This window comes from Lissotriton vulgaris, chromosome 3_1 (genome assembly GCF_964263255.1).
Source record: "Lissotriton vulgaris chromosome 3_1, aLisVul1.2, whole genome shotgun sequence".
NCBI lineage: Eukaryota > Metazoa > Chordata > Amphibia > Caudata > Salamandridae > Lissotriton > Lissotriton vulgaris.
Window position 1 is genome coordinate 1,459,147,592 of NC_141689.1, and position 27,198 is coordinate 1,459,174,789.

Sequence of the window (27,198 nt, forward strand, 5' to 3'; positions counted from 1 at the left end):
AGGAACATCGGAGGTAAGGCAAATTTACTTCCTATTTCACTAGATTCATTGCCAGAACCACTGCAAGGAACAAAAATAATTGGAAAAGCAAAGCGTGGGTGTCAAGGTGGGAGTAAGGGATCAGGAAAGTCCCCCAGCAGGGAAAATCAACGAGGGGAAAAGAACAAATAAAACTGGTATTTTACCTTCCAAAGTAAAAATAACCCCCTCACTTAGGGCCAGATGCATCAAGCATCCATTTTGCGATTCCTTATTAGCGAAAATTAAGGAATCGATAATAAGGAATAGCTCAACGGAATGCATCAAGCAATCACAAAAAAAATAGCGATTCCTTAATTGCGACTCGCAAATTGCGAGTCGCAATTAATGAATACCTCCCCATTCATTCCTGTGGGCCTAGAGGCCCATAGGAATGAATGGGAAGACAATCTCAATTTGCAAATCGCAATTAGCGATTCGCAAAGTGAGATTGCGAGTTCAAGGGTGCAGGGGTGTCCAAAGGACACCCTGTTACACCCCTGAATTTGATTTGTGCACATATGTTGCGCACACACATGCCCTTAGGGCATGTGTGTGCGCAACATGAAACTTTGAAAAAAGCACAAAAGTGCATTTTTCAAAGTTTTTGCAAATTACCATGAAGTTTGCGTGCCCTATTAGCGAATTCGGTATTTTTGATACTTTCATGCATTGCATTTAAGGAATCTCAATTAGAGATTCCTTAAATACAAACAATCGCATTTTAGCGAATTCTCTATTTGCGATTTTTGCATTTGGGATGATGCATCCCAAATGCAAAAATTGCACTCGCAAAGGGCCAGATTCTGAGAATCTGGCCCTTTTACGAGCGCATTTCGCTTTATGCATCTGGCCCTCAAATCTTTTTTCTGTGTACTACCAAGCATGCAAAAAGATGGTGTCGGGGGCTTAAGCCCTAGCATACAAGAACGTGCACCAGTTACGCCCGGTAGTAGGGCCATGCTAGAAGTTACTGCAGTCAATACGGAAAGTGGCACAAACAATACCGGTTGTCTGGGAGAAATAAGTAAATCAACAGACGGTGTTGCGGTGTTTCAGGGAATTATTATAACTGTTCCTTTGAGTAATTGGTATGCAGTGCTAGCACCACTTGAAGATTACGGAGTTCTGCCCCCAGAATTGAGAGGGGACGGACAGAGTCGAGCAGATATAGGAATATCTGAGGTGAGCAAAGACACAGAAACCTCATTGCCAAGCATACTATTGGGCCTTAAGAGTGATATAAAGAAGCGCTTTGAGATCTCAGAAGCAAACCAGCTAGGCATGCAAGCCTCTTGTTTATAGCTAACGCAAAAACTAGATGAAGTAACTCTCCGTACAAAGAAGTTGGAGGAAGAGGTGGATGCGGTGAAACAGGATGTGGAGAAGAATACATCTGAGATTTCCAAATTAGAAAGGCACAATCAAATGTTAAGAGAAGACATGGAGAGGAGAGAATCATTCCCGCAGGAATATTCTAAGGTTTTTAAATGTACCTGAAACTAAGGAAGGATCAGATATGAAGGCCTTTATAATTTTGTTGCTACCGAATACAATTTTGAAAGATAAAGGAGAGATAAACCTCCAGTCCAGAGGGCGCAGAGAGAACCCTTCTGTCATAACCTGCAAAGAACTAAACCTAGGAAGATCTTGGTGAACTTTCTCTCATACACCATCAAAGAATAAATACTTAGCAGGGCTCTGAAAAATGGCCCCTATTTGAGAAATGGGTATTCCCTGCTAGTTAGTTATGATTTGTGTAAGGCTACTGAACAGAGGCAGTGGGAATTAGGAGGCAAGATGGAGGAGCTTCGCAAGCTGGGAGCAAAGGTTCAGCTAAAATTCCCCGCAATGTTGCGCATTATGTGGAACAACCAAATGCACAATCTCCGGACAGTAGAAGATGTGGAATTATTGATTGACGGGATCAAAAACAGAGATACAGCAAAATAATAAATCTGGGGTATAGGATAGGAAAAGCTGCTCTCTTAATTCTAAATATTTCAGAGGAAGATCCCCCCAATAGTGCGCCCATAGGCATTGTTATGCCTAAAAAGATAGGGAGGGTTCCCCAGTGTAGGTGGGTGGGACGGGAAGGTGGTGGGGGCACAGGTGGGGAGCATTGGGATAAAAAAAACTAAAAAAGTCTTCTGAACCTTCTATGCAGGAGAAATCTAACAATGTGGCTAACACACCAAGTATTGACATCCTCACATGGAACGTGAACAGCCTTAGATCTAAATTTAGACAGAGGAAAGTGATGAAATATCTAAAAAATAGGAAGGCACAAAGCATGATTTTACAGGAGCCTCACTTATTAGCTAATGAAAGTAAGGAGCTGTTTGGCTGGTGTGGGTGGGTCCAAAATTATATTGCTTCTGATCAAGCACAATGTTGTAAGGGTGTTGCAATATTGATCAGGAGCAAAAGCGGGATAAAACTCAAGGCATCAAGTACAGATAGCTTGGGTAGATGGGTTTTAGCCTGTTTAAAGTGGGGTGAAAGTGATTTTTTTATGTGCTGGGTTTTATGGACCTAACGAGGATGACCCACAGCATGTTATTGATTTAGAATTGAGGTTGGCCGATATTTCAGCTCCTGCAATCGTGGGTGGGGACTTTAATTTGCTATTGGATAACATATTGGATCGCTCAATGAGGGAGAGTGCATATGTCCCCAGAATGAGGAATGCTCTGAAAAGTAAGTTTCGAGATCTTGATTTATTAGATGTGTGGAGACACTTGAGTGGGAAGATGAGGGCGTACACGTTTCACAGTAAAAAGCACTATCACTTTTCTAGATTAGATTTTTTATTAGTCGATAGATGCCTAGCAACTAATATTAAAAAGATTGAGCATCTTCCAGCTCATATTTCAGACCACTCAGCTGTAATGATAACGTTACAAGCCCTAGGACCACAACCCCAAGAGATGGACTCTAAAGCATGCTTTACTGTTAGAAAAGGGGGTTGAGACAGCTCTGAAAAAAGAGGCAGCAGAGTATTTTAACAATAATAAAGATTCTGCCTCCCCAGGAACAGTATGGGATGCCTTTAAGCCATATATGCGTTGGGTTCTAAAAAGCCTTACCTGTGCAAAAAATCGAGAAGATAGGGCAGAACTAATGAATATGGAAAAAGAAGTCAGGACTCATGAGGAAGCCTTGTATACTATAAGTGCAGGAGAGGAAATGGGGAGGACAGAAAGGAGGTTAGAATAGGTCCAACTAGATTTTAAAATCAGGTTAGAACAAAAATGTAAGGCAAGATGGCAAGCAGCATATATGAAGGAATTTGAGTATGAAGAGACAGCAAGAGCTTTGTTAGCCTGAAAAGCCACAGTAGGAAGATCTAGAAATGAGATAAAGGAGTTGAGGAATGATCTAGGGGAGAAGCTAGACAAACTTGCTTGGCCTCCCCATTTTGAATGAGGAAGGGGGAAAAATGATGGAAGCTCCAGTTACGCAAGAAAAGATTATGGGAGCAATCAAAAGATCCAAAATTGGGAAGGCCGTGGGGTTAGATGCTATTCCCTCAGAAGTTTATAAAATGGCAATAGAGGAAGTAGTGCCTGTCAGGGAAAGCCTATTTAATATGATTTACAAGGGTGAGGCGCAGGTCCAAGAATCATGGAGGGAGACCTCTGTAGTTCTGATACTAAATCCTGCAAAGGCGCCTGCCAAAGCAGAATCGTATCGGCCGATATTCCTGCTGAATGCAGACTATAAGATCATTGTCAGTATTTTAGCAGGGAGGATGTCCAAAGTGGTTCCTCAGCTTATACACGAAGACCAGAAGGGGTTCATCCCTGGGAGACAAATGCATAAATTGACCCAGTAGTTAATAGGGTGCATCGATATAGCCACATAAATGTCAGTCCCCTTGGCGGCAGTTACATTGGATGCCGCCAAGGCTTTTGACCGTGTCTGCTGGGAGTATCTATGGGCAGTGATGAAGAACATGGGGTTTGGGCCTCATCTTATAACTACACTAAAAGCCCTATACCATTGTTCCACAGCTAGGATACTTCTTAATGGTGCTCTTACTAGGAGTTTTATGATTCTTAGAGGAACAAGACAGGGCTGGCCCATCTCCCCCTTACTGTTTAATATATATATATTGAACCATTTGCCCAGATGCTGCATCAAGATGAACAGGTCATGGCCTTTGGGTCAGGAGAATTTGAAAAGAAAATCGCTCTATATGCGGACAATCTTATAATTTATACAGCAAATCCCCCTATTACAATCCCAAGGGCAGAGCTATTTGCAGAAGACTACGGGGCCTTTTCAGGATACTTAGTGAACAAGGAGAAAACTGTGATTATGTGTTGGAATATCCCAAACTGGAGGGGGAGTATCCAGAGAGAAATTAGGTATTTGGGAATTAGTTTCATTAACTTATCACAGGATATCCCCCAGCATAATTTAGAGAGGGTTGCAAAGGACATTGACAAATCACTAATGAGATGGAAGAACCTTCCACTGACATTATATGGAAGGGTAAAATTAAATAAAATGGTGTTGCTGCCTAAGCTGACATTTCTTTTTAATTGCATACCTCTCACCTTCCCAGGGCAAATTGGGTAGTTTTGTTTGGGCGGATAGGGGTGCATGTATGTAAGCATGGGCGGAAAATCCGTTTCGCTCGCGGATTTTGCGGATTTTCGGTAAATTCGCAATCCGCGAGATTCGCGAATCTCCCGCAAAATCCGCAAATCCGCGAGCAGCGGATTTTATGGCTTGCTCGCACTGTTCGCGTGAGTTCGCGGCTTCCCAGTACAACTTCGCGCCCCGCGAATAAGCGCAAAATTGCAGAAATACGATCTCAGCAAAACTGAAACTACTTACCAGGTTCAAAAGTTCAGGCTCATCATTAGTAGCCATTTCCTGTAGTGCTTCCTGAGGGGCCCCTCCAGAGTTCAGTTGCCAGTTGCAACTATTATGTGACCCTGCTCTGAACCTCAGAATAGTTACACATATGCCACAAAGGTCCTGAATTACAGCTAAGGGAGACAAGCAGGAGCCAGGCTGGAAGTTCAAATCCATAAATCAGTCCCTAATTCATTATTGTCAGTTGGGGCAGGGCAGGTGTTGTAACTAATTTTGCAACAATGAAAGCACTTAGCAAGTGCAAAAGATCACTAATCAGGAAGCACTAAGGAAGCAGGTGCCAGCTAAAAAAATATTCTGTGACACATTAATCAGCCCCAAATTAATTCAGGTCACTTGAGGCAGGGAAGGTGTGCTTGCTTTGCCACAATAATGTACACTGACTGGACAACCAGAGGGTGCTGTGATGAAACAGAGGGTGGCATGGGTGGGCCAGAGGGTGGCATGAGTAGTCAGAGAGTGGCAGTGGTGACAGAGAGTGGCAGTGATGAAGAAGAGTGTCCCAAACAGGCTGGACACGTAGAAACAACAAGTTCGCGAAACTTGCGACCCGACAGGTAAGTTCGCGTTTGCGAAATTGTACAAAACCCTCGTGAACTGGCAGAAACCCGCGCGAACACACAAAAAAAAAAATCCGCAAATTCGCGAGAATTCGCGGATTTTGCGAATTGCGAGTTGGCAAATCCGCAAAATTCGCGAACGCGAGATTCGCAAAATTCGCCCATGCTTACATGTATGTCATGGAAGAAATTGTGGCATAAATTGGCAGATGGAGGGCTGGCACTACCGGACTTGAGGCTATATTGCACGGCATTTCAGTTTAAGAATTGTAGAGCTTTGTTAGGTACACCAGTCTCCAGGTATGGGGCTGTTTGTTAGAGGAGATGGGTAAGGGATGCGGAGTGAAAGGGTTCTTATACAAATTTGGGGCATAGAAATTCTTCGAAAAAGTAAAATTGAAAAAGACGCTAACGGCATAATAAAGAATATACTGGGAATAGGATACTATTCAGGGGGGCACCAATATGGGACTCACCAGGCATGCCAGAATGCTTACAAGATTGATTAAGTGTCCCACTTAGGAGGGCAGGAATTGAGCTTGGGGGAGAGCTCATGATGATGGAAGAAGTGGTACCATGGGACATCCTGAGGGTTAAGACTGGGGGATCCCTCTCAAGGTTTAAATATTTGCTACTATGATCCTGAGAGGAGGCAAATAGTAATGAGACGAGAGGTTTTTGGGAGTTTGAAAAAAAGCTACAAGACAAAGCCCTGAAAAAGAAGGAAGTAAGTGACTGGTATCGAATATTGGTGTCTTTTGAAGAGAAGAAAATCAAAGACCTTGTGAGATCTGGACAGTGCTATACAGATGTCAGAGCCACAGAAATTGTGGTAACTATCTTTTAAGTTGCTATATAAAATTCTCAAGCCATCAAATTTTAAAAGGAAACACTTTTTTTCACAGCTAATAGGAAATATTGGACACCGTATAAATTGGCAAAATTTGTAATTGCTGTTGCCCCAAGATGACATAGATGCGGTTTGCTGAGCGCAGATGGCGACATATGTTTTTTGAATGCCCTTCATTGCAGGATTACTGGTCTACAGTGGAGAAGGCAATAAAAGAAATTATCTGCGCTAACATAAAAATAAACTTAACACTGATTATGTTAGGGATGGAAGACTTTGGCCCTTTTTAGGGATAAGTAGGCCCAACTTTTTTATTTGATTCTCCTTGCTAGAAGAGAGTTTTGTAAAAAATAGACAAAAGCCGTACCACCCCTTTTGATAGACTGGTTCAAGGTGGTAAAAAGTACTTGTAAAATGGACATAGGATCAGAGATTAATTCACACTTTAAGATATGGGAGGCTTTTCTGAATTTGAATTGCACAATAAGAACCTAATTGTATTAGTCCTATGATTACACCTGTGTGGAACTAGCAACCAGTGTATTGGATGGGCTGGTACGCAGGACTATCGAAATGTCGCAAATAGCCTGAGGATGTACAGGATGGTTGACATGCTGCAATTTGCATACAATGGTGGTATGAGGACAAAAAAAACTATGAGGAGCAATTAATGACCCCGGAGACAGCGGTAGTGCTACGGCAGCAAATTTAAATTGCTATTGAGGGAAGCTTGATTTGGTAGCTTCCTCCCCTTCCGCCTATCTAACAAAGTTATCTTGTTGCTTACACTCAGTGCCTGAACGACATCAAAGCCCTCAGTAATTCTGGAGTCAATACTGCGGACTACTAAAAGTGACTCAGTGTGTACTATGAACTATATCTCAGGGCCCAGAATTGGTTAGGTGGAGTAAAGAGCTGGGCTTGGTTTTGGAGTGTGCATTAGAGGGACATCAGTGAGGGCCTCTTCTTTCTCACATTCTGCCAAAACTCAAAGGGGGCTCAGGCAGGAAATCGGCATCCCGCACATTATTGAAGACAGTATTGCTAGTATGGTGCAGAGTGGCACTGAGAGTAATGCTGGCATGGAGGGGAAGGCTGCATCTCCGTCTAACCAGCATATAGAAAATCTGATCTTAGGAAATAAAGCGATTACTGAAAAGATTGATGAGTTTGCAATATCAGTGATTCTACATTGTCCGGGCATGGATAAACTGAAAGAACTAGTTACGGTTCTGGGCATGAGGGCAAATGGTGCAGAGGAACCTTTGGGTGTACACACTAGTCAGCTATGGGACCAGGAAAGAATGCAGCAGCAGGAGGCAAAACTAGCTGATTTGGGGGACCAGTCCTGGCGCAACAATATGCATATTCTTGGATTACAGGGGGCACGGAGATGGCGCCAGTGGAACTGATTCCCGAGAGGTGGCTCCCCAAAGTTTTGCCAGAACTGAATGTGGAGGGAGAGTTGGATGTGGACAGAGCACATAGAATTCTTAGTGGCAGGCCCAAAGCTGGGGCGCCTTCTGGCTTGTTGATTGCACTTGTGCTCCAATATAGAGTTAAAGTGGATATCTTGGCAGCGGCTCGCACACAGGGAGAGGTAGAATATAATGATAACAGGATATCCTTTTACCCAGAGTATGGCCACCCATAAAAATGTAAGACTTTTGTACAAGTTAAATGGAAACTCAGAGGCAAAGGGTGGGATTATGCTTTGTTACCTCCAGTATGTTTCAGAGTTGATTGACAAGGGAAGAGACATTTTTTTAACAACCTGAAGAGGCCATACAGTTTAAAAAGAGTCATTGATGTCCAAATGATGGTGAAAGTTGTCTTAGCTGAATAGCATGAGGATGAATACTGGTCGAAGAATGTGCCAGGATTATATTAAATACCAGAGGGGGGTGGGCACATTGCAAACAATAATGTGTGTTTGTCAGAGCAGGGAGGAGTGAGATACATGTTATGTTCAAGGTATACCTGTTTAAAAATGTGTTTTTGTACCTGGGTGATCCTACACCAGGGACCCCGGTGAAAACAGCGCTGTGAAGGGGAAGTTTGACTCAGTTGTTATCAAAATGGGGAATGCCACTCATTGTGTCACTTGTGGAGGCCAGGTTGGGGCAGGCCACGTGGGAGGGGGCAGCAGGGGAATGCTTGTTATACATTTATGGAGAAGGAGCAACTACAATCAGGACATTGTTGATTGGCAGTACATATAGTTTGTGCATGTGAGATGACTTACACGTACACACATGGAGGTGACAATCTTATCATGGAATGTTAAGGGAATCCAGAATCTTGTTCAGCATCAAAGGATATGGCCTTACGTTCATAGACAGAAAGCCAAAATAGGTGTTCTGCAGGAGATGCATTTAATGTCCCAAGAACATGAGAAACTACAGGCTAAATAGGGAACAGGCTATGGTATGCAAGCTTTACTTTATCAGCGAGAGGGGTGTTGCTGTGGGTGGATAGCACCGTCCCACTATGAGTAGACACAGCACTGAAAGCAGCAGATGGGTGATATGAGTGAGTAGTGGGCGAAAGAAAGGGTACCCCTATGGTGCTTCTTACTTCATATGCCCTCAACATTAATACCACTGATTTCTTTGGGGTGTTGATGCGTACATTGATGCCCTATGCACTCAATGATATTATTTGGAAAGGGGACTACAATTGTGTGTTCAATTCAATTCAAAAATTCTTTATTTCGGCATTGATGCCATAAAAGAAACAATTCATATACATACATAAAATGTATAATATACTATACAGCGTGGAACATAAAACCGTTGGTTAAAAACAAATCATTAAGTTAGAGACAATTATGGTCAACAGCATTTGAGTTCTGCAATAGACCCCCCATTAAATATTTAAAAGGGAATTTTGTGTGTTAGATAAGGAGCTTGGCAGCTCTTTACTGGTGGTGTTACTACTGGGCACAGCATCTTGTGTGCTTTTGGCGAATATTGACATGCTAAATTTAATAGAACTATGGTGAGCTGTGAATGTCCAGGAAAGAGACTACTCCGTTTATTCTCCTCCCCATGGTACATTCTCTAGGATTGATTATATGTTTGCGCAAACTGGGCATGATATGGATTTTGTGGAGCTACGATATCTTGATTGCACGTCATCAGATTATGCCCCTTTGGTGGCTATGATGAGAGACAAGCGTACGTGGTCCTTTTACCGCAGTGGTGATTCCAAACACACACCTTTGAGGATCGTATCTACAGAGGTAATCCAAGAAGCAGTGAGGCAATTGTTTGTTACTAACAAGCTTCCCAGGACCGGTTTCTGGCCTTCCAGACGTCTTCAGCCCGGCTTGCTTGAATCCAGTGGCAAAGTGAGCAAGGGACTCACATCTGAGCATACCCTGCCACACTTATGGCGGCCAAAAGCGGTACAAAAGGGGGTGGTGATGGACGGAGCATCTGAATCAATCAAACACTCACACCCAGTCAAAAGATCTGGGTTTAATTCATCACCGTTCTTTAGCGCACTCTGCCACCCCACTTCAGACATGGCTATATGCAAATCAGTCTGACCCTGTGCCTCATGGGAACAGTCCAGCCCGAACTGCCAAGCCATGTCTTCCCTGGACCGGAAACAAGCTTCCAAGGACCAGTTTCTGGCATTCCAGCCGTCTTCAGCCCGGCTTGCTTGAATCCAGTGGCAAAGTGAGCAAGGGATTCACGTCTGAGCATACCCTGCCACACTGATGGCAGCCAAAAGCGGTACAAAAGGGGGTGATGATGGACGGAGCATCTGAATCAATCAAACACTCACACCCAGTCAAAAGATCTGGGTTTAATCCATCACCGTTCTTTAGCGCACTCTGCCACCCCACTTCAGACATGGCTATATGCAAATCACTCTGACCCTGTGCCTCATGGGAACAGTCCAGCCCGAACTGCCAAGCTATGTCGTCCCTGGATCGGAAACAAGCTTTTGAGGACCGTTTTCTGGCATTCCAGCCGTCTTCATCCCGGCTTGCTTGAATCCAGTGGCAAAGTGAGCAAGGGACTCACGTCTGAGCATACCCTGCCACACTTATGGTGGCCAAAAGCGGTACAAAAGGAGGTGGAGATGGACGGAGCATCTGAATCAATCAAACACTCACACGCAGTCAAAAGATCTGGGTTTAATCCATCACCGTTCTTTAGCCCACTCTGCCACCCCAGTTCAGACATGGCTATATGCAAATCAGTCTGACCCTGTGCCTCATGGGAACAGTCCAGCCTGAACTGCCAAGCCATGTCTTCCCTGGACCGGAAACAAGCTTCTGAGGACCGGTTTCTGGCATTCCAGCCGTCTTCAGCCCGGCTTGCTTGAGTCCAGTGGCAAAGTGAGCAAGGGACTCACGTCTGAGCATACCCTGCCACACTTATGGCGGCCAAAAGCGGTACAAAAGGGGGTGGTGATGGACGGAGCATCTGAATCAATCAAACACTCACACCCAGTCAAAAGATCTGGGTTTAATCCATCACCGTTCTTTAGCGCACTCTGCCACCCCACTTCAGACATGGCTATATGCAAATCAGTCTGACCCTGTGCCTCATGGGAACAGTCCAGCCCGAACTGCCAAGCCATGTCTTCCCTGGACCGGAAACAAGCTTCCAAGGACCGGTTTCTGGCATTCCAGCCGTCTTCAGCCAGGCTTGCTCGAATCCAGTGGCAAAGTGAGCAAGGGACTCACGTCTGAGCATACCCTGCCACACTTATGGCGGCCAAAAGCGGTACAAAAGGGGGTGGTGATGGACGGAGCATCTGAATCAATCAAACTCTCACACCCAGTCAAAAGATCTGGGTTTAATCCATCACCGTTCTTTAGCCCACTCTGCCACCCCAGTTCAGACATGGCTATATGCAAATCAGTCTGACCCTATGCCTCATGGGAACAGTCCAGCCCGAACTGCCAAGCCATGTCATCCCTGGACCGGAAACAAGCTTGCGAGGACCGGTTTCTGGCATTCCAGCCGTCTTCAGCCCGGCTTGCTTGAATCCCGTGGCAAAGTGAGCAAGGGACTCACATCTGAGCATACCCTGCCACACTTATGGCGGACAAAAGCGGTACAAAAGGGGGTGGTGATGGACGGAGCATCTGAATCAATCAAACACTCACACCCAGTCAAAAGATCTGGGTTTAATCCATCACCGTTCTTTAGCGCACTCTGCCACCCCACTTCAGACATGGCTATATGCAAGTCAGTCTGACCCTGTGCCTCATGGGAACAGTCCAGCCTGAACTGCCAAGCCATGTCTTCCCTGGACCGGAAACAAGCTTCCAAGGACCGGTTTCTGGCATTCCAGCCGTCTTCAGCCAGGCTTGCTCGAATCCAGTGGCAAAGTGAGCAAGGGACTCACGTCTGAGCATACCCTGCCACACTTATGGCGGCCAAAAGCGAAACTAAAGGGGGTGGTGATGGACGGAGCATCTGAATCAATCAAACTCTCACACCCAGTCAAAAGATCTGGGTTTAATCCATCACCGTTCTTTAGCCCAATCTGCCACCCCAGTTCAGACATGGCTATATGCAAATCAGTCTGACCCTGTGCCTCATGGGAACAGTCCAGCCCGAACTGCCAAGCCATGTCTTCCCCGGACCGGAAACAAGCTTCCCAGGACCGGTTTCTGGCCTTCCAGCCGTCTTCAGCCCGGCTTGCTTGAATCCAGTGGCAAAGTGAGCAAGGGACTCACATCTGAGCATACCCTGCCACACTTATGGCGGCCAAAAGCGGTACAAAAGGGGGTGGTGATGGACGGAGCATCTGAATCAATCAAACACTCACACCCAGTCAAAAGATCTGGGTTTAATCCATCACCGTTCTTTAGCGCACTCTGCCATCCCACTTCAGACATGGCTATATGCAAATCAGTCTGACCCTGTGCCTCATGGGAACAGTCCAGCCCGAACTGCCAAGCCATGTCTTCCCTGGACCGGAAACAAGCTTCCAAGGACCGGTTTCTGGCATTCCAGCCGTCTTCAGCCCGGCTTGCTTGAATCCAGTGGCAAAGTGAGCAAGGGATTCACGTCTGAGCATACCCTGCCACACTGATGGCAGCCAAAAGCGGTACAAAAGGGGGTGATGATGGACGGAGCATCTGAATCAATCAAACACTCACACCCAGTCAAAAGATCTGGGTTTAATCCATCACCGTTCTTTAGCGCACTCTGCCACCCCACTTCAGACATGGCTATATGCAAATCACTCTGACCCTGTGCCTCATGGGAACAGTCCAGCCCGAACTGCCAAGCTATGTCGTCCCTGGATCGGAAACAAGCTTTTGAGGACCGTTTTCTGGCATTCCAGCCGTCTTCATCCTGGCTTGCTTGAATCCAGTGGCAAAGTGAGCAAGGGACTCACGTCTGAGCATACTCTGCCACACTTATGGTGGCCAAAAGCGGTACAAAAGGAGGTGGAGATGGACGGAGCATCTGAATCAATCAAACACTCACACGCAGTCAAAAGATCTGGGTTTAATCCATCACCGTTCTTTAGCCCACTCTGCCACCCCAGTTCAGACATGGCTATATGCAAATCAGTCTGACCCTGTGCCTCATGGGAACAGTCCAGCCTGAACTGCCAAGCCATGTCTTCCCTGGACCGGAAACAAGCTTCTGAGGACCGGTTTCTGGCATTCCAGCCGTCTTCAGCCCGGCTTGCTTGAGTCCAGTGGCAAAGTGAGCAAGGGACTCACGTCTGAGCATACCCTGCCACACTTATGGCAGTCAAAAGCAGTACAAAAGGGGGTGGTGATGGAAGGAGCATCTGAATCAATCAAACACTCACACCCAGTCAAAAGATCTGGGTTTAATCCATCACCGTTCTTTAGCGCACTCTGCCACCCCACTTCAGACATGGCTATATGCAAATCAGTCTGACCCTGTGCCTCATGGGAACAGTCCAGCCCGAACTGCCAAGCCAAGTATTCCCTGGACCGGAATCAAGCTTCCGAGGACTGGTTCCGTCCATCACCACCCCCTTTTGTACCACTTTTGGCCGACATAAGTGTGGCAGGGTATGCTCAGACGTGAGTCCCTTGCTCACTTTGCCATTGGATTCAAGCAAGCCGGGCTGAAGACGGCTGGAATGCCAGAAACCGATCCTCGGAAGCTTGTTTCCGGTCCAGGGAAGACATGGCTTGGCAGTTCAGGCTGGACTGTTCCCATGAGGCACAGGGTCAGACTGATTTGCATATAGCCATGTCTGAACTGAGGTGGCAGAGTGGCCTAAAGAACGGTGATGGATTAAACCCAGATCTTTTGACTGGGTGTGAGTGTTTGATTGATTCAGATGCTCCATCCATCACCACCCCCTTTTGTAACAGCCCTCTGGGTTCAGCCAAACAGTCATGCGCACTTGACATGTTCTCCACTGGGCTTTGTTGCACAACCCAGTGGAGAACATGCCCATCCTCCCAGGTACTGCCTGAATGGCCAAACAGGACACATTGACCAATCGTGATGCTGCTCCAGAAGCTTCATGATTGGCTGGGGGAGTCAAGGAGCCTGGGTGCTTCCGGTGGCAGGGAGTGAGGACGGAGGAGGGACATGCTGCAGTGGCGACTGCGGCAAAGATGGTAAATTTATTTTTATTTTTTTCATGCCTCGCCCCTGCTCCACCACACCCATACAGAGGCAGCTGCCACTGATTGCAGGAGAACTAGATGAGGATCGTGAAACTGTTAGTCACCATGATTACAAGACATATACGGAGATCCAATATGGTGTGGTTGGTCAATAGAGAATGAGAGGGAATGCGGTTGTTTACAATAAAAGATGCACAGGGAGCAACCCTCACAACACATGTAGATGTTCTATGCCATTTTGCAGAATATTACTCTACTCTCTATACAAAACAAGAAGGGTATGATTAAATGACTGTACATACTAGATGAAGCACAGCTACCAGAGGCAGATAATGAGATGAGAGAAATACTGAACTCCCCAATTCACAAATCAGATATAAAATGGGCTATCAAACAAATGAATATGGGAAAAGCACCAGGGAAAGATGACTTGGTAATTTCATAAGGAATATGCAGATTTATTTTGTGCACCGCTGCATCAGGAGGCAATTGAACAGGGAGTGCTACCTGCTAAGCTGAGAAAAACATATTTAATGATACTGCCTAATCCTGGGTGGGATGCAACTGAATATGAATCATTTATAGGATTATCCATGATTAATGTGGATGCCAAGATCCTGGGGAAGATCTTAGCTCACTGCTTGTCTACGGAGCGAGGGAACTGACCTGGCAGGGTTTGTGGGAGACCTTCCTACCACCATTAATATAAGGAAGGCATTTCTTAAAAGAGAACAGATTCTGAAAGGGGATGAGCCTTGTCTGCTTGCCAGTTTGGAGACCCACAAGGCATTTGACATTGTAAACTGGAAGTACATCACTTGTGTATTGAAAAGTTATGCATTGGGTAAAACCTACTGAAAGTGGATATGGTTGCTTTATACAGACAGTAAAGCCAGGGTGAAGGTGGGCAATAGGATTTCAGATAGCTGGTTGATGGAATGGGGGACTAGACAAGGGTGTTCCTATTGCTGTTGATTTTTGCATTGGTTATTGAACCTTTCAAGATTGCTGCATTCTAGGCATGCAGAGGAGGAAGTGATGGTGGGGAACAGGCAGGAGATTGTCTCCTTATATGCAGATGACATTTTGCTGACCCTATGAAACCCTGAACGTTTGTGGCCTGCTGTACATGACACAATCACAGAGGTGGGGATTCATTTGAGGTTTACACTCAATACAGATAAGTGTGCACTTTACCCAATACAGACACCTGGACTAAGAGAGAGATCTTTCTCTGGCACATGTCTACAGACAATCCCATTAAATACCTTGGGGTGCATTTGAGCTCCAAAGTGACTGAAATATATGATGATACTAAAGTGGGGGTTTTCTAGATAGTATGGAGCGCAGTTCCCTTTGATGGTTGAAGTTCCCGCTATAACTCATGGGACAGACAGCGATCATTAAAATGATCATTGTGCCTGTGCAGGTGCCAGATGCTTGCTTCGGACGACTAGATGAGCTGCTTTACTTGTTGTGTGAAGGAATTGGGAGAGCGCATATTAGTCTGAGGGTGTTGCAGTTACCCTGTGATATCAGAGGGTTACAGGCCTCACATTTACGCAGTTAATATCAAGCTTCCCATTTGCGCTATGTGGTTGAATGGTTTATGTAACAGTATACTGAAATAGTTATGAATATACTAGTAAGACTGGTAAAACCGTGTGAGCTCTTATCCATGCAACTGGAACACAGAAAGAAAGCAGGGTTGTTCCCAATGCACGATCATAAAGATGAATATAGGTATTCCCAACATTTGATACCCCAGTTAACAGGAATTAGTTCCTCGATTACTGATGTTTCTGGGGTGTGTGGGGGAGACGATTCTCCACACACGTCAGGAGACCTATATGGGAATGAACGGCTGATGAGCTATGCCAGTTTCTGTGCTAAATGGGAACTGACAGGGGGATGTTTCCTAGCTTCTGCAGGGTTGGCTGCGGCAATTCACAAGGCTTGGGGGGTGGGGGGGGTCCAACAGGAAGCAAAAACACACTTCATTAGTCAAATCCTACCGGACATGGGAGGAGAGGGTACATTAATTACCAGTTTATATATTTTGATCTTAAAGAAAAAGGCAACTTGTATGAGTGCATTGAGATTACAGTGGATCCCTGTTATGATTGAAAAATTGCAAGATGAGAATTAGGCGTCTGCACTCAGCAACTGTGGGAAAGTATTGCATAGTGCAAGACTCAAACTAATCCATTATAAATGTATACATAGCGATTATGCCACACTGAGTTGGCTACATCGGACAGACCCCTCCAAACCAAAAATGTGTCCCAAATGAAGGCACCTTACAGTGGCATTTATAAATATGTGGTGGAGTGTCCACGGAAATGAGACTTCTGGGAGAGAGTTATTGAGACACTGTAGGATTTGACTGACCTACCCTTGCAATGCTCTGTTCACATGTGTCTACAGAGTTTGGTACCTTGAACTAAGTCTACTAAACATGCAGAAAAAAAAATGTTGAGCTGAGATTAGTGGTTGCAAAGTGATGTAAAGCCAGATGTTGAATTACACCAAGTCTGCCTACCAATAAGCATTGGTTGACGGAGTATATGCATTAGGTGCATGGTGAATCTGGCGTGAGGCGCAAATTGGTTTGCACCGGACACGGTCAGGATGGTAAAATGGTATGGGAATTAGCAACGATACCATAGACCATAGATTTGGTACCGGAACCACATGACAATGAAGAGAGGCCTTAGGTATGTATTGTTATTACACTGTTTGTGATGCTCTTTATGCATATATGCATATAATGTCTTTTGAAAATCATGTGTATTGGGATACTGCTAGAACGCATCTGAAATTAACAAATTGTGTTGTGACTTGCTCCTCTTTACAACAGGGTGGGGTGGGGGAATTTGGGAACAGTAGTGATTTAATTGAAAGTATTAAAAACTCAACAAGCATGATTAAAAAAAAACAACTTCCTGTTTGAAATGGGAACGATGGTTCGCTAATGCTTGCGCCAAAGCCACACAGAGACCACTACTCTAGTCAGGGCAAGGGCGTTACACCTCAAAGATAACCCCTGCTCACCCGCTTGGTGGCTTGGCATGAGCAGTCAGGCTTATCCCGGTGGCAATGTGTAAAGAATTTGCGCAACACCCACACAGCAGCAATACACTAGGCACACCACAAAAGCAACTCCACACAAGGTTATATCAAAAATAGCCTTTGTATTGTCATAAACACATTAGATTCTAAACACACAATGTACACTGTGCCAACTGGCACTGGGCAGTATTTACAGGGTACTATTTAGGAACGACAGGGCCAATAGGGCCACTGTCACAACCATCACAAATCCCCAATTGTAAATGTCGCACAAGTAGTAAATGTAGAGCACAACCAGTAAATGTAGAGCACAACCAATAACTACTGCCAAAATACTGAACCAAGAACAAGCTCCTGTAACATAAAGTATAGGATGTCTAAATCATGTCAGGCATGAATCACATCAGCATAGACCACATGAATAACCTTAGGCAATAATTAGCATGAACACAGTGTACCCCAATCAGGGGCGCACACACTGAAAATGGCCCTGGGCCAACTGGCCTCTCTCACAGGGACTCAAATGCCCAATGTCCAGAATGTCCGGGCTGGCTGCAAAAGCAGCGAACTAAAAGTGCGCAGATGCAGAGCCTAAACGTGGCAGCTGCCCACTCATTTCTGGGCAGCTGTGAAAATGAGCATGGGCACCGAGGTGCCCCCTGAGCCCCTCTCTGGGACTCTAAGTCAAACTTTCCCCAAAGGTTGCAGCTGCCTGCGCTCTCACAGGGCAGCTGTGACAAAAAATTTGCAAATAAAGTCTGGCACTCCCATGCCTCTTGGGCCCCCACTGGGGCTTCTCAACAAAATCTGCCCCTACATTGCAGCTTCCCGCTATTTCTCGCAGTGCAGCTGGGATGAGGGCTGGCACTAACTGTGCCTCCTTAGCTCCCTTCGCCGGAGCACCAATGAGGGCTTAGATTCAGCCCCCCAAATAAATCAGCTTGAGTACCACTGTGCCTGGGGGAGCCCCACTCGGAGGACTCTTAGAAACAAATGCCCCAAATGTTGGAGCCCCACGGGCTCTAAGAACAAATATGGCACCGTTAGAGCTGCCCGCTGTCAGGTGCGGGACAACTCAGACAGCAAGACGAACAGCCCCTACTCACTAGGCTCCTTCAGCGCTGACTGCTCCGGCAGGCTTGCTCCTCAAGTCGACTCGCCACCATATGGGAGCCCCGCCGTGCCTCTGGGTCTACCTTGCTTCACCCGGGCCCCCTCCTGGAACCCGGGACTTCGATGAAGAGCCGGCAAGGCTCCAAGCTTTCCATGGCTTTCTCTTCCTGGACACACCTACTCTTAGGCTACCGCTCCCTATGTTCTGGTGGTGCTGGCCAGGGATTGGCTCTGCTAACGGTCCTGCCCTGGCTCAGACAACAGACGTCTGACTTTCGGTTTTGTGCTCCATGGCACCCGGGTCGCAGCTGTGTTTTTCCTTTGGATCTGGACAATGCTGGATAGGATCCCGCCTCAATGGCATAAACGCAGGCTAGGCTCCCGCTAAAACGAGGACAACTGCGGGGTAGGTACTCGCCAAGAATCCCAAACAAGGGGTGGGCACCCGTTTTCAAGGTACCGATGCGGGGTGGGCTCCTGCTTGGTTTTTAGCATAAATTTGCAGCAGTAACGTGGGATGGGCTCCCACTTTCCCCGCTGCAAGTAGGGGAATCCCACACGAGGCAGCTTCAAGCTGCAGGCCACCAGCTGTCCTCCTAGTGGAGAAGTGTGGCTCAATGCTTAGAGCGGCAGACCTTGATGCAGAACGCTGGCCAGGGACCAGGGTTCGATTCCACCCTCGGCGGGTTTTGGGCTTAAATTCCTCTGACCGGATATTCTCGCCTCAGTGCCGATTCTTAGCATGGGTCCCACGCTGCAACTCTGGGCAATAGCTTGCTTAGTCTCCACAAAGGCCCGATACACAAGGGATGCCTGGTTTCACCATGGGATGCCCAGGAGTGGACACCCCACAAGGAAAAGCCAGGAGGGGTTCCCTTGTGGTAGGAGTACAAGCGCCGGGATGCCTCCGGGTCACTGTTCGCGCTATACAAATACGCCACATTTACATTTACACATATAGCACACACAAGGGCAAAAGTCAAGCGCTCTGCAAAAAGAAGGAAAGCGCAAATAAGGTACTCACAGGCGCTGTAGTCCAAACTAAGCCCTTTAGGATAAAGGGGGGGGCAAAGGGCTGGGCCCAGGCAGGCCAGCTCACAGGGCCCTCCAGCAGGGAGGCAGTCCCTAGTGGCGGTTACTCCTGGAGCCCAGCAGCAGGCCCCCCTCAAGTCAGGAATAGCACAACAGCATTTACGGGGTCACAGCCCCTTCTTTTATACACCCTTTTCCTTTGTGTCACAGCACATGGCTTGGGAAGCCAGATGAAACTGGTCTTGGATCACTCTGTTTACCAGGCTCCTCTTCCCTTTTGTTAGGTGTGGGCTCAGGGATCAGACGCACCACGGGGGCAAAGCTAGCATTGTGGAGGGAAGGCACAGCCCTATTCAGGTCCCAGGTGCAATTCCTCCCTCCCATCTAGATGCAGATCTCTCTATTCACCATTGGGCTGACTCACCCTATCTCTTTGAACTACCCACACCTCTCAGCTCCTGTCAATCACAAGCCAGAGATGCAGTTCACATTAGGTAGGCAGACACACAGCACACAGAAATGCCAACTTCTAGAAGTGCCATTTCTCCACCAGTCACCATAAATCTGACCGCACCATTGCGCAGCATTTATTCTCACGAGTTCATACATACTAAACTCGCCCCTGCACTCCTCTCATACCAGAAATTACCATGGACACACATATCCCCATTGCATTCCTATGGGAGGGCAGGCCAATCTCACCACATGCACTCAAAGTGCGCACGCACTTTACACTGGGCCACAGTGCTAAAATGCCCAGAGGCCACAAACCACCACCATCATGTCAGAGCTTAAGGCAAAAAGCTCAGGGGTGAACCTGCCAAAAAGGGCCAAGTCAAACACTTCCCCATAAGTTAGGATTTTGAATTGTGATTCCAAAGAAATCAAACATAGAGCGGTTATTTCTTCCCATTTGGAAATTATACTTATAAAATGTAATAAGGTAACTTGATGTTATCCTATGTGAAAGATAGGCCTTGCATCAGTGAAACACAAATGTATATGTTTTTCACTAACAGGACATGTAAAACTTAAAATAAATTATCCTGCTTTTTAAATACATTGCACCCTGGCCTCTGGGCTGCCCAAGGCCTACGTTTGGGGTTGACTTATATGTATTAAAAACATAGGTTTGGTCGTAGGAGAAGGTTTATGTATCCAGGTCGAAATGGCAGTTTAAAGCCAAGCCTGAAGCATTCTTAAAGGGCTATTCAAATGGGTGCCACAATCCGTGCTGCAAGCCCACTAGTAGCATTTAATGTACAGTCCATGGGCACATCTATTGTCACTTTACTAGGGACTTATAAGTACATTAAATGTGCCGATTGGATATAAGCCAAATGCTGTCATGTTTGAAGGAGAGAGATTGTTAGCAATGATAAAATGTGCAGACTCCTAAGACCAGCAAAATTGAAGTAATCAGAAACAAGAGGTATGAAGGCAAAATGTTAGGGGGAACCTGCGCTTGAGATGCCAGGTCTAACAGGTAGGATACAAAGCATGGCAAGCACAGAGATTCCTGTCCTGAAATGTTTTTATGTTGACATTACAAGGCCATAAGTAAGGATAAAGATTGTTGACTGAGGATATTACTTTTAAAAAATAGTTCAGTTATAAATCCAGAGTAGTACAGGGCGAAGGACAGTAGACACACACCTGCCCTATCATTTACAAATAGAGAGAGATATTTTACCCAGAACCAAAAAAAACAGAATGTGTACTTAGCAGTCTCCATCATCCATCTGTACTTTGTTGCCAGTCCAGGTTTTTGTGTACTGCTAGAAGCAGATGTGCTGTCCTGATGCATTTGGAAATACCTCCGCCCTATATGTGGCAACCAATTAACATGCAGTGCTTGTTGTATGAGAGGAAGTAGGAATAAAATTACATGAATTTAAACATCCCTTTATTTAAAGGGGATGTTTTAAGGGCCATGTTTGAAGGATTTTTCTACAATTTCTGCATAATAAATCTGGGTTGGGAGAAGAACAGATTTGGTTGTGTGGTTGTAGGATGCATTTTAGGGATAGAGAGGGGATTTGTTCTTACCTGGTTTTACATCGGGGTTGCTTACAACAGGCTGTCAATTTAGCAGATAATGATGCACTGTGCAGAGGACAGACTACTTGAGGGTGGTGAAAATTATATGGAATGCAGGTGTGTTTTCAGGAAAAGCTTTTGCCAGCTGAATCCTAAAGATCTTCTCTTTCACTGCCTCCTCTTATCCTGCCATTTATTTTTAATGTCCCACTTGGTGAGTACCTCCGCCTCCAAAGGTATTGCTAGAGTCTTTGACACCCTGTCACAATGCTGCATTCTGTGCTCCACTGAGTGTGAATTGTAGCAGACCATGAAATTTCTCGTGTTCTATACAAATTCAACTATAAAGCCTGTCTCCTCAGTAAAATTCCTCTTCCTCTTCACAGTTGCAGAAATTACTGATATGGAAATGGCTTCAATTTGGCTTCAATTTGATTGGTATAGATGGGAAGGACAGCTTAGGGTGATCTCTTTCTTTGACATTAGGTGAAAGCAACCTTTTGCACTGTAAATTGTTGCACGGAGGTGTAAGATGCTTTTGGTGGTATGCACAATATGGTTATTAACAGCAATAATGAGTTTCTCTATACAGGACTCTTTTGCACGTATGTGCCTGCTCTCTGGTTGCACTTACTGGTGGTTTTGTTTGTTATTGTTTTTGTTTTCTGTTTCTCACTATATTTGATTATTTTTAGTATTATTTTTGGTGGTGGTATTGTCAATTTAGGCTTAGCAACCCTATGTAGGGGGATTATATTTGGGTTTATATCTGTTGTTGCAGCCCTGAGGAAGGTTTTGGGTTACACCCTTTGACGAAACACGTGTTGGCTATTGGCTGTTGTGTGCATTATCAAGACTCCACATATGTATCAACAAGTCTTCATGAACACCTATGAAATAAGAAAATCAAAAACAAAGGACTAATCACTACGAATGTGTGCATATGGACAATCATTTTGAACAAAATATTCTATTGATATTTGTGAATACTTTTTTAAGTGCTCGGGGTTCCTTTCCCTTTTCATCCTCTTCACAGTTGTCTGCATAGCGGAGGCTGCTTGTGATCCCTGGTGGAAGCAGGGTCAGGTTATCCAAGGGGAAGAAGACTGGTGGTTTGAAAAGAATAGGTGTCAGGTGTCTGTGTTTAGAGTCATGTTTTTAAGCTTTGCCTATTCCCTTCTAGTCATAGGGCTCCCACTAGGTGGTGGAGAACTCCACTTCCATAGCAAATGTTACCATCTCTCTGTCATGGTGCTGTGCATGTCTGCCAAGTAGGTGCAGTGTAAAATATGCCCAGAAAGTTACTTGTAGCAACCTCATTGCCATAAATGCCATTGTTAGAGGCTTCGCTCCATCATTGGAGCGGATGGAGATATGTAAGTCTACACCTAGATGTAAATCTCCAATTGTATATCCTGAGAAATAAAAATGGATATAGTTACATCTAAGTGTAGTAGTAAATGCACAAATGTAAATGCAGATACACATTTTTATCTTTGGAAATAGACTACTTAAATATAAAAAAGATTGTTGCCATTTTTCTATACTTGTGGGGAGGTCTGGAAAAATAGGCTAACAATGGAATATGCCCCTGGGGTTTTTTGGCCCCTGTGCCACAAGGGAAGATCCTCCAAACAAGACACAACCCTGATGGCTAGTGGAGGGTCCCTGCTAATGGTGCTAGGGAATCGTGGGCAAAACCATGATGCCTAAAGTGGAATCCATAGAAGACAGGCATCATTGGAAAGGTGAGTTTCCACCCTTTCCAATGGTTCCCTTCTGAACTGTGAATTTCCCTGGCATTGGCACAAAGCCCCTTGGTGAAAACACTTGAAAGTTGAAATGGTCGCCACTATTTTCCCTTTCCTTGAGGGGCTGATTGAGAAGTGATTGAGCCATATCAGTCCTCCAGCAAAGGGAAAGTGCTAAAAATGTATCCCCCCATGGGGTCAACTCCTATGTCGGGGTTGGTGAGGTGCCAAGCAGAGCAAGATATCTCTAGTGGCTAGTGGAGGATTCCTGTTCAGGATCATGGCTAGGCTGTGATCCTGAGCCGGAATTCTTCAGGTAGAAGCACCATTTTAAAGTGGAGACTCCCCTTTCAGAAGGTGCCTCTCCTGGACTTTGGGCTGCGCATCAAGGTAGAGATCAAGTATCGAAACATGATGTCAGCCCATCCCTGGCAGGCTGCCGTCAACAATTGGTCATGGGAGGAGACAAAGGCTGACTGCGTCACCCCCCCGGTGAGGGCATGTATGGAAAAAGTGCAAGCATCTATGTGTTCTCTTAATCCCCCTCAGAGAACATGATATTAATATCATCCACACTCAGGGCCTCATTTATGAACAGTGACTCAACGCTGGGCAAAAACAGCGATGTGTCACTTATCATAGCGCTATGCTTACAACACCATGGATGCCCCATATTTACAATATAGCGCTCCATGGCACAAGGATATACAGATACATCAGGAATTGTGACTTGTCGTGTGGTGCAAAAAGGAGACATGGCTGGAGTGTGTCAGAAATGTGACTCAATTCCAGCAATGTGCCATAACCCATGAGCGAGTCCCATGTGAAAAAACTTGCACCAATCCTTATGCCTTCTTGAAGCAGGTGTAAGGATTTTGATGCAGTCAAGTGATAGAAGTGGCGTAGTGAAATCTCATAAATTTCACTTTGCCAACACCCACCCTGCATACATTATACCTGACGCAGGCCTTTACAAAGTCACGCACCTGCCTACAAGCGTCACTTTATAAACAGTGCGCAGTGTGGCACATTGATTACGCCACCAGTGCGTCACAAAAAAGAGAAGCGACAGCCACACAAGCCCTTCATAAATAGGGTCTGAAAAAACAGTGCAGAGGTTTTGAATTTCACCGGGTTAAAATGAAACCTGCTCCTTTACAGACAGCATTGCATGTTTACTTTTCATTTGTAATTATTGTTAGTGCGGCTGATGGAAAGTAGAAAAAGCAGTTACTGAGTACTAAACATACATTTTGCACTGATGTCTTCTCTGCACCCTCGGGAGAAAGTGTCCTTTCCAACCTTCAGGCAACGCCGCAAGTGTTTGTAGAATTAAATAATACATGAGACACGCACTCTGGTTTATCCCTTCAGCAGATTTTGTAGCAATAAAATTGGTTTTGCCTTAAGTGGCCATTCTATTTGCATGGGTATGCATCTGCCATCTGGAGTGATAATAGTGACATACACATTTGTAAACTAATCATGTTTCTTTAGCAGTCCATTACAAGAGAAGAAGGAAATTGCCAGGAAGTAATGCCAATCTCCCATTTTCTTGGATGAACAAAGAGATAAGATCAAATAGCACATGCAAAGTCAAAAGTGTGCCGCCCACTGGGACGTAATAGTAAGCAGCATGCCGGAGATTCTAATAGTCAGAGCAACACTGATGTTACTTCACGTAGATTACAATTTAATTAGCAATCAACAGGGAAGTAAATTCAACAAAGTGCACAGGTTTGTTTTCTTAACGTTTGATGTGGTCTGGTTAGGTTTGGAAATTAGTTGTTTACCACATAGATGCCAAGAAGCCTAAAGTCATATTTGACGCTTTCAGCTAGTTATAGATTTTTAGAAAACAAATGTTTTTTAGACTGATTCTTTAGCTCCTACATACAATGTTATACCTATAATGTCTATAATGCATAACTGCATCACGACCCTCTGTCAGGACTCGTACAGGCATTACTCTATGATTGGTTGGAGGTGTGTATGGTTGAAGTATGACAGATGAGGGGAGAGATGGATAAATAAGGTGCTTTATATTCTGACAGATGGTCTCATTGTGAAAACCCCTTTTCAAGGGCATTTGCTGTTAGTTTGCCCTAGCCACTAGAAACATGAGTGCAGCAGTGGCTTTGCAGTGAATGGGGAAATGTACATCTATTTCAAGCACGCCGGTTGGGCTATGCACATTGGTAGAACGATGGTCCGAGGACAACAGACCTTCCATAGAACTCATAGGAAATTAGAAGGCCTACGCCATTTTGGGCACCTCAAATCAGAACACACAGTGGGAAGTTATATTGCAGGGGATTTATGGTTCACATGCAATAGAAGTTTCGCAGTACATGGCATACTAACGAGATTAGACTATATATTCTTCTTAGAGAGAGGGTAGCAATAAGAGACCAACTTAAAAAAAGCCGTACAAAAAGATGCTAAGAGGCTACACTTATGTAACCAATGACACCTATATGATGTGGATAATAAAGCAAGTGAATGATTGGCTTGGCTTGACAAAAAGGGAGGAGGGTGAACAATGCATTCACAAGATAACAGACAAGAAAGTGAAAGGGATGCGTGCTGGTCATGAGATAGTATCCAGTTTTGCAACGTACTTCGAGGCAATGTATGATTTCCAAACGCAATATGGAAGAAGCAGGACATTTTAAATGGAGAACTTCCGAAGGCAGTGTTAAAGCACGAGCAAAGATCTGAGTTGGAAAATATCGATTCCAGTGAGATTGATGCAGCTCAGTCTCAATTGTAATCTGTAAAAGCTGAAGGTCTGAATGGCCTGTCGTCCAAATTGATTATATGAGTATCCAGTAAAAATATGTAACATCTTTTAGCATTACATAATGAGACCGAAAAAGTGAGATATTTTACTCACCACAGGAGGTGAAAACAAATTAATATTGAACCTGGAAAACCCCCTGGAGGTAAGGACCACTGTTCTTATAGACATATGTCTTAAAAATGACGGCAAAGGTATTACCAAATAGGTTATAGATCTATACACCATCACTCTTCCATGCAGACCAGCCCAGCTTTTTGCAGGGAAAGGCACAAATTAACCTACACTGCCTACACATTACTACAGAAAGAACATGCTTAGTGGTAGAGCCAACAGTATTCCTGAACGAAGACATAAAAAAGCTTTAGATACCATAGAATAAGGGTTTATGTTAATGATTCTCTTGAAAATTGGTCTGAAACCTCACTTTTTAAAATGTATATGCCTATTGTTTGAACACTCAATAGCCACATTAGGGTCAAACACAGTCATGTTAGAGCTTTACATTACACCTGAGTACTCAGCAAGGATCCCCACTTCACCCTCTAATTTTTGCTTTAATGGTTGACCTACTTGACTGTTGGATATGAAATGATACTCTGCTCTAATATGGGGCTGGAAGTTGGAGGGGGGTGGGATTCTAAGATCTCATTATCGGCAGAGGATGAATTATTGCACCTAAGCCAGGCAGAACACGCCAATCTAGTCAGGGTAAGGGAGTTACACACCCAAAATAACCCCTGCTCACTCACTTGGTATCTTGGCACGAGCAGTCAGATTTATCCCAGAGGCAATGTGTAAAGCATTTGCACAACATACTCACACCTGTGACATATTAAATTAACCATAAAAAAGACTCCACACATTGTTATTTAAAAATGTGTTTCTGTATTGCATTCAAACGTAGGCCACATAAACCAAAAATCCCTTTGCTAACTAGGCACTTGTCAAAACATCACAGTTAGTGCAAGAACATAAAAATCAGTGCATGAAATGCAGCAGGTATTGAACTGTTACCAGAATACCATAAATACATTGTAAGTGGGGCAGGAGTCATGTATCACACAGGATGCAGAGAGCCAACACTTGCATAATTATCACTCTACAGGCTCCCTAACATCTCATGCTTCACCCTTAAAGCAGGACATTTGAAGCATCAAGGATGGTAGGTCAAAGTGCACCTGACTGCCTACTATGCTCCATACATTCAGCTCTTTGACAAATGCAGGACAAATCCATGCCCTTCTACCTAGGGCTTTACAGTATTCTCATTAGAAAATGCAGGACACAGGAGCATCTGTGCTCCTAATATGACTTATACTGTAATTTCAGGAAACTCCTTCTGCGAAGACGCAGGTGCCTCCTACGAGGTTTCACCCCATTGGGCACTGACAAGGAACTGGCCATTGCGGGTGCCCCCAGGTACTTTCAATCATGAGGGTAGGGGCACCACGGTAGCGATCCGCTGTGTA